Source organism: Colobus angolensis, unplaced genomic scaffold, assembly GCF_000951035.1.
Source record: "Colobus angolensis palliatus isolate OR3802 unplaced genomic scaffold, Cang.pa_1.0 Scaffold17, whole genome shotgun sequence".
Lineage (NCBI taxonomy): Eukaryota > Metazoa > Chordata > Mammalia > Primates > Cercopithecidae > Colobus > Colobus angolensis.
In genome coordinates, this window is record NW_012114821.1 from 9,133,438 (window position 1) to 9,145,431 (window position 11,994).

An 11,994-nucleotide genomic window follows, 5' to 3' on the forward strand; every position below is an offset into this window, starting at 1 on the left:
TCCACAGTCTTTTAGAAGTTGACCCTGACTTTCCCAATCATTAAACCACGAGGTGAAATCCCACAAGCATTTCCAAAGAAGCATAGGAGAGAGAACATTTCAGGTAGAAGGGACAATTTGAATAGAGGTGGGGACGTTAGTTAAGGCCAGCAAATCAGAAATGTTTGTGAGGTGTGTATGTGGGAGGAATTAAAAACAAAATAGAGAAACAATGGCCTGGCTGTAGAACTTCTTGTATATTAGGTGAAGGATGATGTGTTTATATCAATAGGCTATAGAGAGCAATACACATGTCTTTGATAAAGGGCAAATCCTATTTGGGGCAGAAAAATGTACCTCAAATCAGATTATTTATTATGAGTAGTGCAGAAACAGATATCAGAGAATAAAAGGACAGGGCCTGCTTATATCATAACCAAACACTTGGTACAAATGTCTCTTGGACTTCTGGTACGAACAAGATGGCACAGTTTTTCCTTGTTCCTCTCCTGGAAATGCCACTATAAACCCCGGAACTGGTGGAAGAGATAACCCAAGGAGAACTCTGAAGGGTATAGGAAGAGGGCGAGCTGATTTGGAACTCCAAGACTGGAAGAACAGCACAGCAGCAAGGCATCCTTCATCCTGTCATTCAACTGAGGAAGGCCACCCAGACCTGGCATTTACTAATCCCTGACTCACCAGCAGAGGATAGCCCAGGTAGGCTCATTCTGCCTGCAAATTCAACAAGAGCCTGTCTGACAACATCAGTTTATCCAAAAACCACCATCAAAAGGGGTTGATGGGCAGACACTAAAATAGTAGGAGTCCAGGCAAAGAGCTCTTCTTTCCTGGACATTGGGCCAGAGACTGCCTTTTTCCATTGAAAGATTCTGTACGGGTGAGGCATGATGGCAATAATGACCCAGTAAAGCAAGTAGCCAGGTCCAGGAAGCCTCTTTGTCCCCACAGACCCAAGACTCTCTTTCCCCATCCAGAGACAGCAGAAGAATTGGGGGCTTCAGTAAGTGGGGATCCCACTGTACCTTTCACCAGTGAAAGACACCTAGTGGCTAGACTTGAAAATCCCCCTTCTGCACCCTGAGGGAGCACTAGCCAGAACCAGTGGGAACCCAGCAGCACTGCACCAAGTAGATGAGAGTAACACTGTAAAGGTTCTGCAAATTAAACTCTCCTTGAAACCACAGCTCATGAATTAGGCCAAATCCTGCATTCTAAACCTAGCCTAGATGATTGCCCCAAAAATAAAACATTTAAATAGAAAAAAAACTATTCTAATGTAACAGACAAAATGTCCAGGAGGATATGGCTGAAAATTACCTTTACTATCATACCCTCCCCCCGCCACCAGATCATAACTTGAATGAGAAAATCAACTGATTCCATACCGAGATGAATCAGATGTTGGAATTACATTTCACAAACTTTTTAAAAGTAGTTATAAAAATGCTCCAAAATTCAATCACAGATTATGTTGAGACAAATGAAAAACTGAAAAATCTCAGCAAAAGAAGTTACTAAAATATAGCCAAATGGAAATTAAGAAACTAAAAACTACCATATAGGAAATATCTCATTTTGTGGACTTTATACAAGTGAAAATGATTTACCATATAGCTGCAGTAATTAAGATTGTGTGGTGTTACTAAATGGTTAGACACATCAATCAATAGAATAAAATCAAGATCCTGGAACCAGATGCACACAAATATGTTCAACTGGTTTTGGCAAGGGTAAGCAGGTGATTTAATGGAGGAAAGATGATCTTTTAAACACATAAAGCAGTAGAATTTGGGCATTCATAGACCAAAAAAAAGTACTTTAATGTAAACCTCAAACATCATAAAGTAATCAACTCAAAATTGATCATAGACTTAAATACAAAACACAAATCTATAAAACTTTGAGACAAAAGACGAACATCTTTAGGATCTAAGAATAGTCTAAGAGTTCTCAGGCTAGACACCAAAAGCATAATCCAAGAAAGAAAAAATTGATGAATTGCATCTCATCAGTGCGTAAAAAAAGTTCTTTCTTTGAGAGTCTGTGTGAAGAAGAAGAAAATACAACCTACAATCTAGGAGAAAATATGGCAAATTTTATATCTAGCAAAGGACTGGTGTTTAGCACATATAAAGAACTCTCTAGACTTAACAGTTGAAAAAGATGAAGAGACATTTCACTGAAGAGGATATGAATGAAACAAATAGCACATAAAAACAATGTCCAACATCATTAGCCATCAGAGAAATGCAAATTAAAACAACAACAACAATGATATATCACTATACCCCTATCAGAAGGGGTGAAATTAATAATAAACAACATCATCACCAAATGCTAGTGACAATGCAGAGAAAATGAATCAGTCATATATTGCTGTTGGGAATGTATATTACTGTACCCACTGAAAAACTGTTTGACAGTTCCATATAAAACTACACATAAATTTGCCATATGACCAGGCAATTACATACTTGGGCATTTCTCCCAAAGGAATGAAAACTTATTTTCATTCAAAAACGTGTACATGAGTATTCATAATAGCCTTATTTGTAATAACCAGAAATATGAATGAGTCTGAATGTCCTTCAACAGTGGAATGGTTAACCATCTGTGGTACGTAGGTAGCATGGAATACTATGCAGCAATAAGGATGAATGAAAAGCAACTTAAGTGAATCTGCAGAGAATTATGCTGCATGAAAAGAGTAAACTCCTAAAGGTTAAATTCTGTATTCTTAAATGTATACAGCATTTTGAAATGATAAAATATTAAAAATGGAGAATAGATTAGTGGTTAGGAATTAGTGGCAGAGCTGGGCAGGGTGGAAAAAGTATAGTCATAGGGATGGTTGTTAAAAGGCAAAATAAGGCTCTTTGTGGTGTTGGAATTACATGCCTGTAATCCCAGCTACTTGGAAGCCTGAGGAAGGAGAATCACTTGAACGAGGGAGTCGGAGGTTGCAGTGAGCTGAGACCATGCCACTGCACTCCAGCTTGGGTAACAGAGCGAGACTCTGTCTCCAAAAGAAAAAAAAAAAAAAAAACTATTTTATGAGTTTGGAGAGAGAACGATCCAGTAGGGGGAAAAAAACAGTAGGAGGACATTGCCATTGTCACCCTCTCTCACTTTAAATGGGCGGTTCAAAGTCAATGCCAACTTGTAGAGGACACAAGATTTAAAACTACATCAAGTTCAGGAAATTCGTAAAGACAGACTAGATAGATGAGACGACAAACCCCACAAAGCCAGTGAATTCACACCACAGATCTGCATTTTTCCTCCTATAACAAGTCTAAATTTTGTGAGTGGGTATGCATATGTATTGAGGAGGGGGTGGGCAGGCCTCTGGTTCACAGCTTCACTTTTTTTTTTTCATATTCTAATGGCCGGAATTCAACAAGCAGGCAGCAAACCTAATTGCAATGAAACTTAAGGAAATATTATTTTTCTAAGTGCCCAGGATGGAGAGAGTTGGATGAGTGAGCACTTGTAAGCTTCCAGCTTTCCAAGTTAAAATTCATGGAGACGGGACATTTTCAATTGCTGACTTCAGATGGTGTTTGCAAATAAAGTGTAATCAAGGAAGTCAGGGAAACTGGGAGTTTTCACTGAAGGGAAGCAAAAATATGGCTAGCCCTAAATGGATTTAAAAAGGGTTAGAAGCAAATATAAAGTGGTTTTATTAGACTCCATGAGTCCAACAAGTTTGACTTTCTGATAACATAAACGAAACACTAAACATGTTAAAGCGCACATAGTATGAACTATGGGAGGATTTCCTTCCTGTCTTTCTCTTGTCCATGGGCAAATAAAGTTTCCATATCTGCCTGATCCCAGATGTAAAGAAAAATCATTTCCCATGCAATTTCATTTTCGTTAACACTTGTCATTTCCGTAGCACCCACTTTAAGCCGCATGCTTTGCAATACCACTTTCATTTTCTCTATACGACAATTAGCTGGCGGCCCCATGTTTCTGCAATGGGGTTGAGGTAGAAGACTGCAGAATGTGAGGATACACAAAGTCATAACTTTCTTGACAACAGTTTTACTCAAATATTGAGCAAGTAACCTCACTTGTAAGAAATAATAAATATTATATGTATATTGGAGGACAGCGTGTTTGTGTTTATATGTGTTTAAGTTTTTACCCTGATAGATGTGTCAGAAAACTCTTTTATTTTCTGAAGAGAAAATCATCTCGAGTCACTGAAGAAAAAGTAAATTAATCAGTGGATATAGGACATTCTGATGAACACAGATGAAATCCATCCTTTCATGACTATAAGCTAATTCTATAATCTGGGGAGGAATTTTATAAGATTGTTAATATATGGAGGCAAAAAAAATAAGAGCTGCTTTGAGTCCTATGGATGTGACTCTCTGAGAAAAAAATATCAATAGGAATTTAGGATTTACATAGAGGCATATGTATGAACCCCATTCAGAGCCAGGATTAGGAGAGCAACAGTTGGCTCAGGTAAAGGCATGGTACACAGCTGAAAGTCATGATGAAAAAGTGAATCAGCTTCCTCGAACTCCACATCATGGAACATCAAGACATCCTCATCAAGGTTACTCATAGCATCATTTGAGACATGGACTACCAGCTCATTCTAAATCTAGATGACAGTGGTAAACTGATTGAACAAAAGTACTCTACTCATTTGAGCATGGAAGGCCATCTGACCCAAAATGCACCCAATATTTCCTTGCATTTTAGGTCATTTTCATAGGCTATCTTCTGAAAGGGGGATTACTGAATGAACAGTGTCATCATTTTAAAAATAAGCATTTTGTAAATAAAGATTAAAAGTTTTAAAAACCTGCTTATAACGAATGTGTGTGGGGATGACAGGAGATGAATGAATGAAATGCACAGCTCAGTTTTTTTATTTGGGTCATTGCTAAACATGTTTTTAGTTATATTATACTTGGTTATATTGCTATACACAATATAACTAAGCAGCTTCCATGCTGTCCAGATTTTCTTCTTGAGAACATGTGGGTGTGTGCAACTCATGGGAGGAATACTGGAATACTGTGGTTTTCTAACTCTTCTTTCTTTTTCTTTTCTTTTTTTTGTTTGTTTGTTTTGAGATAGAGTTTTGCTCTTGTCACCCAGGCTGGAGTACAGTGGCAAGATCTTGGCTCACTGCAACCTCCGCCTCTTGTGTTCAAGCAATTCTCCTGCCTCAGCCTCCCGGGTAGCTGTGATTACAGGCACCTGCAACCATGCTCAGCTAAATTTTTTTGTGTGTATTTTTGGTAGAGATGGGGTTTCACCATGTTGGCTAGGCTGGTCTTGAACTGCTGACCTCATGTGTTCCACCGGCCCCAGCCTCCCAAAGTGCTGAGATTACAGGTGTGAGCCACCACGCCTGGCCTCTAACTCTTCTTTCTTTGCAGAACATGCCTGGTCTCTTTTCCTCACTTCCTTTGCCATTCAATTTCCTCATCTTTCCTCCTTGCCCCTATCCTCCCACATCAGTGATTAGACACAAAGTGCCACCTTCAATCCATGAGCACATTGCACAGAGCTCCTTGGGGGGCAGCTCCCTTACATCTCTCTCCCCACATGTAGTTGGTCTCACCTGAAGAAGAAAAGATATTACTTCAGGTGACCAGGTACAGATACAACTCATATTTCTTCAGGGTTCCAGAGGAACTTCCCAGAAAAAGCAGGAAACTTTACCCTAGTAAATGGATAAAGGGAATATTTGGGAAGAATGAGAGATTGACCAAATCAGGAAGGAGCTATAAACCTTGGCTCTAGGACAATCTTGAAGATGAGATTCTGTGCCATTATCAATATCATTATAGCCAGAATATTAATTGAGCTTCTTCTCTGTGGTAGGGAGTCTATAAACCTTACTTCATTTAATGTCTCCAATGACCTTTTGATGTAGATACTACTATTTAGGATATGCACACAATAAAATTGAGACCCAGAAAATTAAGCAAGTTTTGCCAAGGTCAGGCAGCCGTACTTATGTTTAGATTGGTGCAAAAATAATTGCGGTTTTTGCCATTACTTTTAACGGCATTATGGAACAATGACACAAAGTCTCCCCCTCTCCCTGCTTCCCACATCATGACTAGTCTTCTCTCTGGATCTGCTCTATATGGCACTGGGGTCTGTGTTGCATCCTAGGTCAAAAACTCAGAAACTAGATCCTGGAAACCCTCATTCACTTTCTCACCTTCATGAGCTAGCTTGATGATACCTCTGAGAATCTTTTCTGCCAGAGGAAAGTAGTAACTTCTGATGCTTTCAATAGAATTCATGAAGGAAGATTTTAATTCCAGGTCAAGAAAAACAGTTAGTGTAAAAAGCCCCAAGCAAAGCTAAACTGTAATGATCATCTCTGTACTGATTGCTTTAAATCTTTTCCAAAATGAGGCAAGCTATAAATAAATACATGAATTGATAGCAGCCGTGAAGATAATACAAAACACTAAGAATAGTGCATAGCAATATTTTCTAAACCAATGTCTCATGAGATACTAGCTCAATGAAATTATCCATCAAAAAGGAGAAAGGATTATATGGTCATGTTGTTTGTAAATGGTCAGTGCTTAGAAAATTGATATTAGCATTATAAAGATTCTCAGAAGTCTGGTAAGACTATAGTTAACTTGGCTTAACCCAGCATTTTCTAAAATCTCTTAGTCACAGAACCAACTTTTCTGTAGAATGAATGCTCTTAACAACATATACTGTGCTATGTCTGTCCTGTAGAAATTTGTAGATAATGCCAGTCGGGAGCCACCTCTATTTCTCTTCCCAGCCCCTGGTTCAAACCCCTTTATTTAAGACCTCTAAGACCAGCCACATCTGGCCTACTGGTAGGAGATGGGAGCAGGGAAGTGCTGGGTAGAGAAGGAGGGTGGGGACGGATCCTAGGCGAGGGCTCCACCCTCAAGCCTGTGCCTACGGATTTAAGTGAGAACAGGCACTCCTGTCTTTGCGTCCAAATGTCGCATTTTCCAAGACCACTCTAGCCCACCATATCCCCATCCTGTGCCCATAAAAACCCAAGACCCTAGCAGGCACAGACACAAGTGGCTGGACTTCGAGAGGAGCAGAAGAGCACATCGACAAACACCAGGAGACACTGGCAGGCCACTGATAGCAGGACAACGAAGAATTCAGCCCAGGAGGTGGGAGGGGAGTCCAGCTGATTCTGGGGGAAGATCACCTTCCCACTCCAACCCCCTTATGGTTCCCTATCCACCTCACTGAGAGCAACCTTCACAACCCAGTGAAACTATGCACCCATCCTCCAAGCCCACATGTGATCTGATTTTTCTGGTACACTAGGGCAAGAAGGGATACAGAAAGCCCTCTGTCCTTGCAATAAGGCAGAGGGTCTAATTGAGCTGCAGACTGCTAAACTGAAAGGGCGCACTGTAACACACTCCCACTGGGGCTTTGGGAGCTGTAAACACTCAACCCTAGATGCTGTTGTGGGGTTGGAGCCCAAAAATGCTCCCCAGGATCTGCCCATCTGCATGCTCCCCCTAGGGGTTTGAGCAGCAGGGCACTGAAGAAGTGAGCCACATCCCTGTCACACGCCCTGTGAGGGGGATAAGGGAACATTCCCATTTCACTGCCATCACAGCTAATCAAAGACTGCGATGAGGACAGCATCAATCCAAATCTAGTCTATGCCTCTTCTCTTGGCCACTACATTGCTTTTTCCTTCACTCTGACTACTCTGACGTTTTGGGTTCTGGTTGGGCTGTTTTTATTGACCTCACCCTTTGGATTATCTGGATGGAGACTTGTCCTTTGAGCTCTAAGCCAAGTGGCCTTGACATTTGATCTTGACACTTCTCTGACCTATGAGTTTCCCATTCTAGTATATCTTCCTTCTAACAATTCAACAAATTGTCACTGAAAACCTGCACTGAATGAACCTAAAGGTGAATAGAACAGACAGGTAAGTTCACAGAGTTTAAGTCTGTAAATTATAGCTGCACAAGCCAGGGTTCATAGGGCAGTGGAGTAAGCAACATGGGAGGGGAACTGCATGCTGATTACACAGAGCATCTCACCTAGACTTGGAGGTTAAGAGAAGACTCTGAGAAGGACATGGCACGTCCTCTCAATTATGAGAGTGAATAGCAATGTCTAAGTGAAACAAGCAGAAGCTGAATCCAAGTGTTGCAGACAGAGGGAACCACGGGGGCTAAAGTCAGTTGCTAAGAGAGAGATGAACTTAGAGGAAGGAAAATAAATGTCTTCAACTGAAAACTGTGGTTTGAGGAGTTGAGCAGTAAGGCATAAGGTTTGATAGTAAAGGATACAGAATGTGTGCCCTGGACACACCTATCCAACCCTAGGCCTGGATGCTTGGCCAGGCCTGTCTTCTGGGGCAATCATCACCTGAGAATGTAGTAGAATTATCCAATTCCTGAGCTCCACCAGATGTAGGCAGTAATAGTCTTTTTCTTCTGGTCAGAACCCTGCCCCTCTGTCCAGCTCTCCAGCCAACTGAAGTAAACAACAGATGCATTTCAGAGGCCTCATCGCTACCACTCCAAAGAGAAATAGGAGGAAAAGTGTGGAGGCTGAGGCCAGGGTTTCCATATATGTTGGGTCCCTACGGCAAGCATAGCTCTGAGCTCCCCCTCAGCCACCATTTCATCTGATTCTGTAAGTGTTAAACTTACATATATAAACACACAGATATGAGAACATGGAGCATGAGAGAGATTCAGTAACTCACCCAAGGATATACAGATTCTAAATCATAGTTGGAATCCAAACACTGATCTATTAAAACCTATCATCTTTCTATCAAGCTCAAGCTATCTCGCTTCAATGGCATGTGGGTTTTCTTGTTGGTTTATTAATAGCAGTGATAGTAACGTAATAGCATCTAACACTGATTAAATGCCTTTTTTTGGACCAGGACCTTTATTAGGTGTTTTGTATTCATCATCTTATTTAAATTTAACAACACCCTATGAAATAAATATTATTGGCTGGATGTGGTGGCTTATGGCTGTAATCCCAGCAGGCTGAGACAGGCAGACCACTTGAGGTCAGGAGTTCAAGACCAGCCTGGCCCACATGGTGAAACCTTGTCTCTAGTAAAAATACAAAAAAAAAAAAAAAAACTTAGCCAGGCATGGTGGCATGCACCTGTAGTCCCAGCTACTTGAGAGGCTGAGTCAGGGGAATTGCTTGAACCCGAGAGGCAGAGGTTGCAGTGAACCAAGATCATGCCACTGCACTCCAGCCTGGGTGACAGAGTGAGACCTCATCTCAAAAAATACAAAAAAAAAAAAATTGAAAGAAATAAATATTCTTATCATTAATTTATGGAGGATAAGCCTGTAGTTTAGAAAAGCTTGAAAAGGTAATTTTCCAAGGAAAGTGGTTATTACATACAGGAAACAAGGTTAGAATTCAGGTTCTTCTAACTCCAAATCACAAGTTCTTCCCATACCCAAACTGCCTCTAGATCGAATAAACCAATGAACAAATGCATATACAATAATAATAGTCCTTATACTTATTTGAAATGAAATGCATTTAATGTTCTAACTGAATCAAAGTACCTTTTTATAATTTTTTTAAAATAAAAAATCTACCTAGGAAAAGATCTTTGGGGGTATTGTGTACGTGTCTACAAGTATCTATTACAGTACTAGAGACACACATGTCAAAGACTCCTACATCCATCATGGGTTTATTTTACTTTATTTCCAGGTGGATAATAAGCATCCCATTTATTCCAGGCGCTTTTGTTGATGACATACTAGTTACCATAAAATCTGAAAAGTAAGATCAATTTTATGAGCAATTAAATGGGGTCTATCCAGAGGTAATTAATTTTATGATAGAGGTTGAACAAGGTGATAGGAGGGCCTGTTTTAGATGCATTGATGATAGCGGGGAATAATGGCTCATCAGCCATGAAGTAGTTCCAAATTACCTTGCTTTCAGGCCATTATTTATATTTTAAGTCTGCTGCCCTGTTTGCATCATGAGGGGAGAGCATATTGTTATTCATAGCCTTTTAGGGGAGAGACCTACCTTTGCTCTTGTGAGGGTAATGGAAACTTAGGCTGTTAGAGAACTGGACTTTCCTTTCCTAGAAGACAGGTGTTCTGTGATCCACAATGGAAGGAACAACGAGTTAATCTATCAACGAGAAGACTTGGCACTATTTGAACTCTGGGGAAATTGATAGCAGACAGATAAGAATCAGGTGTTTGGATGTTATGCCACTGGTAGAATTAATTAATCCACTCAATCATTTAACAAACACTTATTGGGAATATTTTGTATGTCAGACACTATGCTAAATATTGCAGATATAAAATAAAATGAGATACAATCATTGGGAAACTAGTGGGTCTGTGATGAAAGATGTTGCTCCTGCCTTGGAATAATTCAAAAATTAAAACAAATTGCTTTTGAATGGGCTTTACTGTCTCAAAATCCAGTGGTTACAAAAAGCATGAGTGATGTGAATCGCCTCCAGGGTTGTGGATAATTCTGTATTTGTCCCTAGAATGGTGTTCCTGCCACAAAGAAAGACAAATTTAGCTGCGATTATCAAGGACGGGATATCACAATGAAAAATACCGAAGGACATTCTACTGAACATAGTTTATGAAATCTTTATTAATCATTCGTATCTTCTTCATGAAGACTTCTTCTCCCCTGAGTTTTCAGAGCACTTATTCTAACTCTCCTTTACCATGTCTCCTGGCAGAGAATGGGTCTCTGACTCAAAATGACTCAGTGAAACCCCAGTTGTCCTAATTCTAACTTTATTTTTAGGCAAGAAATTCTGTCTGGATGAGCCTCTCCCTTTCCACCTGCCCAAGAGAAAAATGCAACCCAAATTGCTAAGGGGAAAACAAATAAATATTTTCCTAGATTGCATAACTAAGAAGTTAAGTGAAAACAGGCTTTAAGCAGAGCTGTATTCATATTCACGTGTTTCACACTTTCACCATCATGCTCTCATCATGGATTTGTTTTTCTGTTTTCTTTGTTTATCTCCAGCAGGACTTCTCAGATGATGGTCTCTGGTATCTCTATACTTGCATTGTCCCTATTGCCTAGAAATCCACAAGGAAAAGGCCTCTTTCCTATTTGTTCCAAAAACATTTATTGGACTCGTGCTAATTAGACAAACTTGGGTTTGACGTGCCACATCAAACTAACCCTTCTGATTGACCACATTTGGGGCAAATTCCCAAGCCAGCAAGTAAAGAGTGGAGATTAACTCCATAAGGATCCTATGGACATGGGGAAGGAGGGTTTCTCAAAGGGTATTATGAGTGTTTCCCAATAATGAAAGTATAATTTACTGATCAGATACAAAGGGCAGAGACCACTTTACCTACTTTTCACAGCATATTGAGCATCTGAACCTCACCTCACGAAGTAGTTTGGAGAATAAAAATAGATGAGTGCAAAATATTTTAGTGGGTAGCACAGAGTAGGTGTTCAGAGCCTGTTCTCTTTTTTTCCTTAAAAATAAAATACATTGCTTTCTGCTTTTGTGTCTCCAAACAGGTGGCAGAAGGTTTTCAGTTAGGTAGCAATTTATATTTCTTATCTTCATACAGATGTACCTGTCCAGTGGCCTGTACTCAGTGATAAGTGTAATTTATAAAGGAAAAGTGTTTATGAGAGCACAGAGTGAAATTTCTGGAACTCTGAATAGATTTCTTGAATAAGATCATTCATGTTGATACAGCAGATATAAATGGTTCTCTTAGTAGCCACATCATTGTCCAAGGAGGGTTCAGCTTGTGTTCCAGTTCTCCTGGTGGGCATAATGCTATTAGGAAAAAAAGGATTCAAAACTAATGTATGACCCTAGCAAAATTCACATGACACAACAACTTTCCCAAAGACCTGACAACCAAAAGTTTGGGATGGATAATTACATAGCCTTTAATGTTCTTTCAGCTAGACAAGGAGTTTCACTAGAAGCACATCTTTCCATGCCTC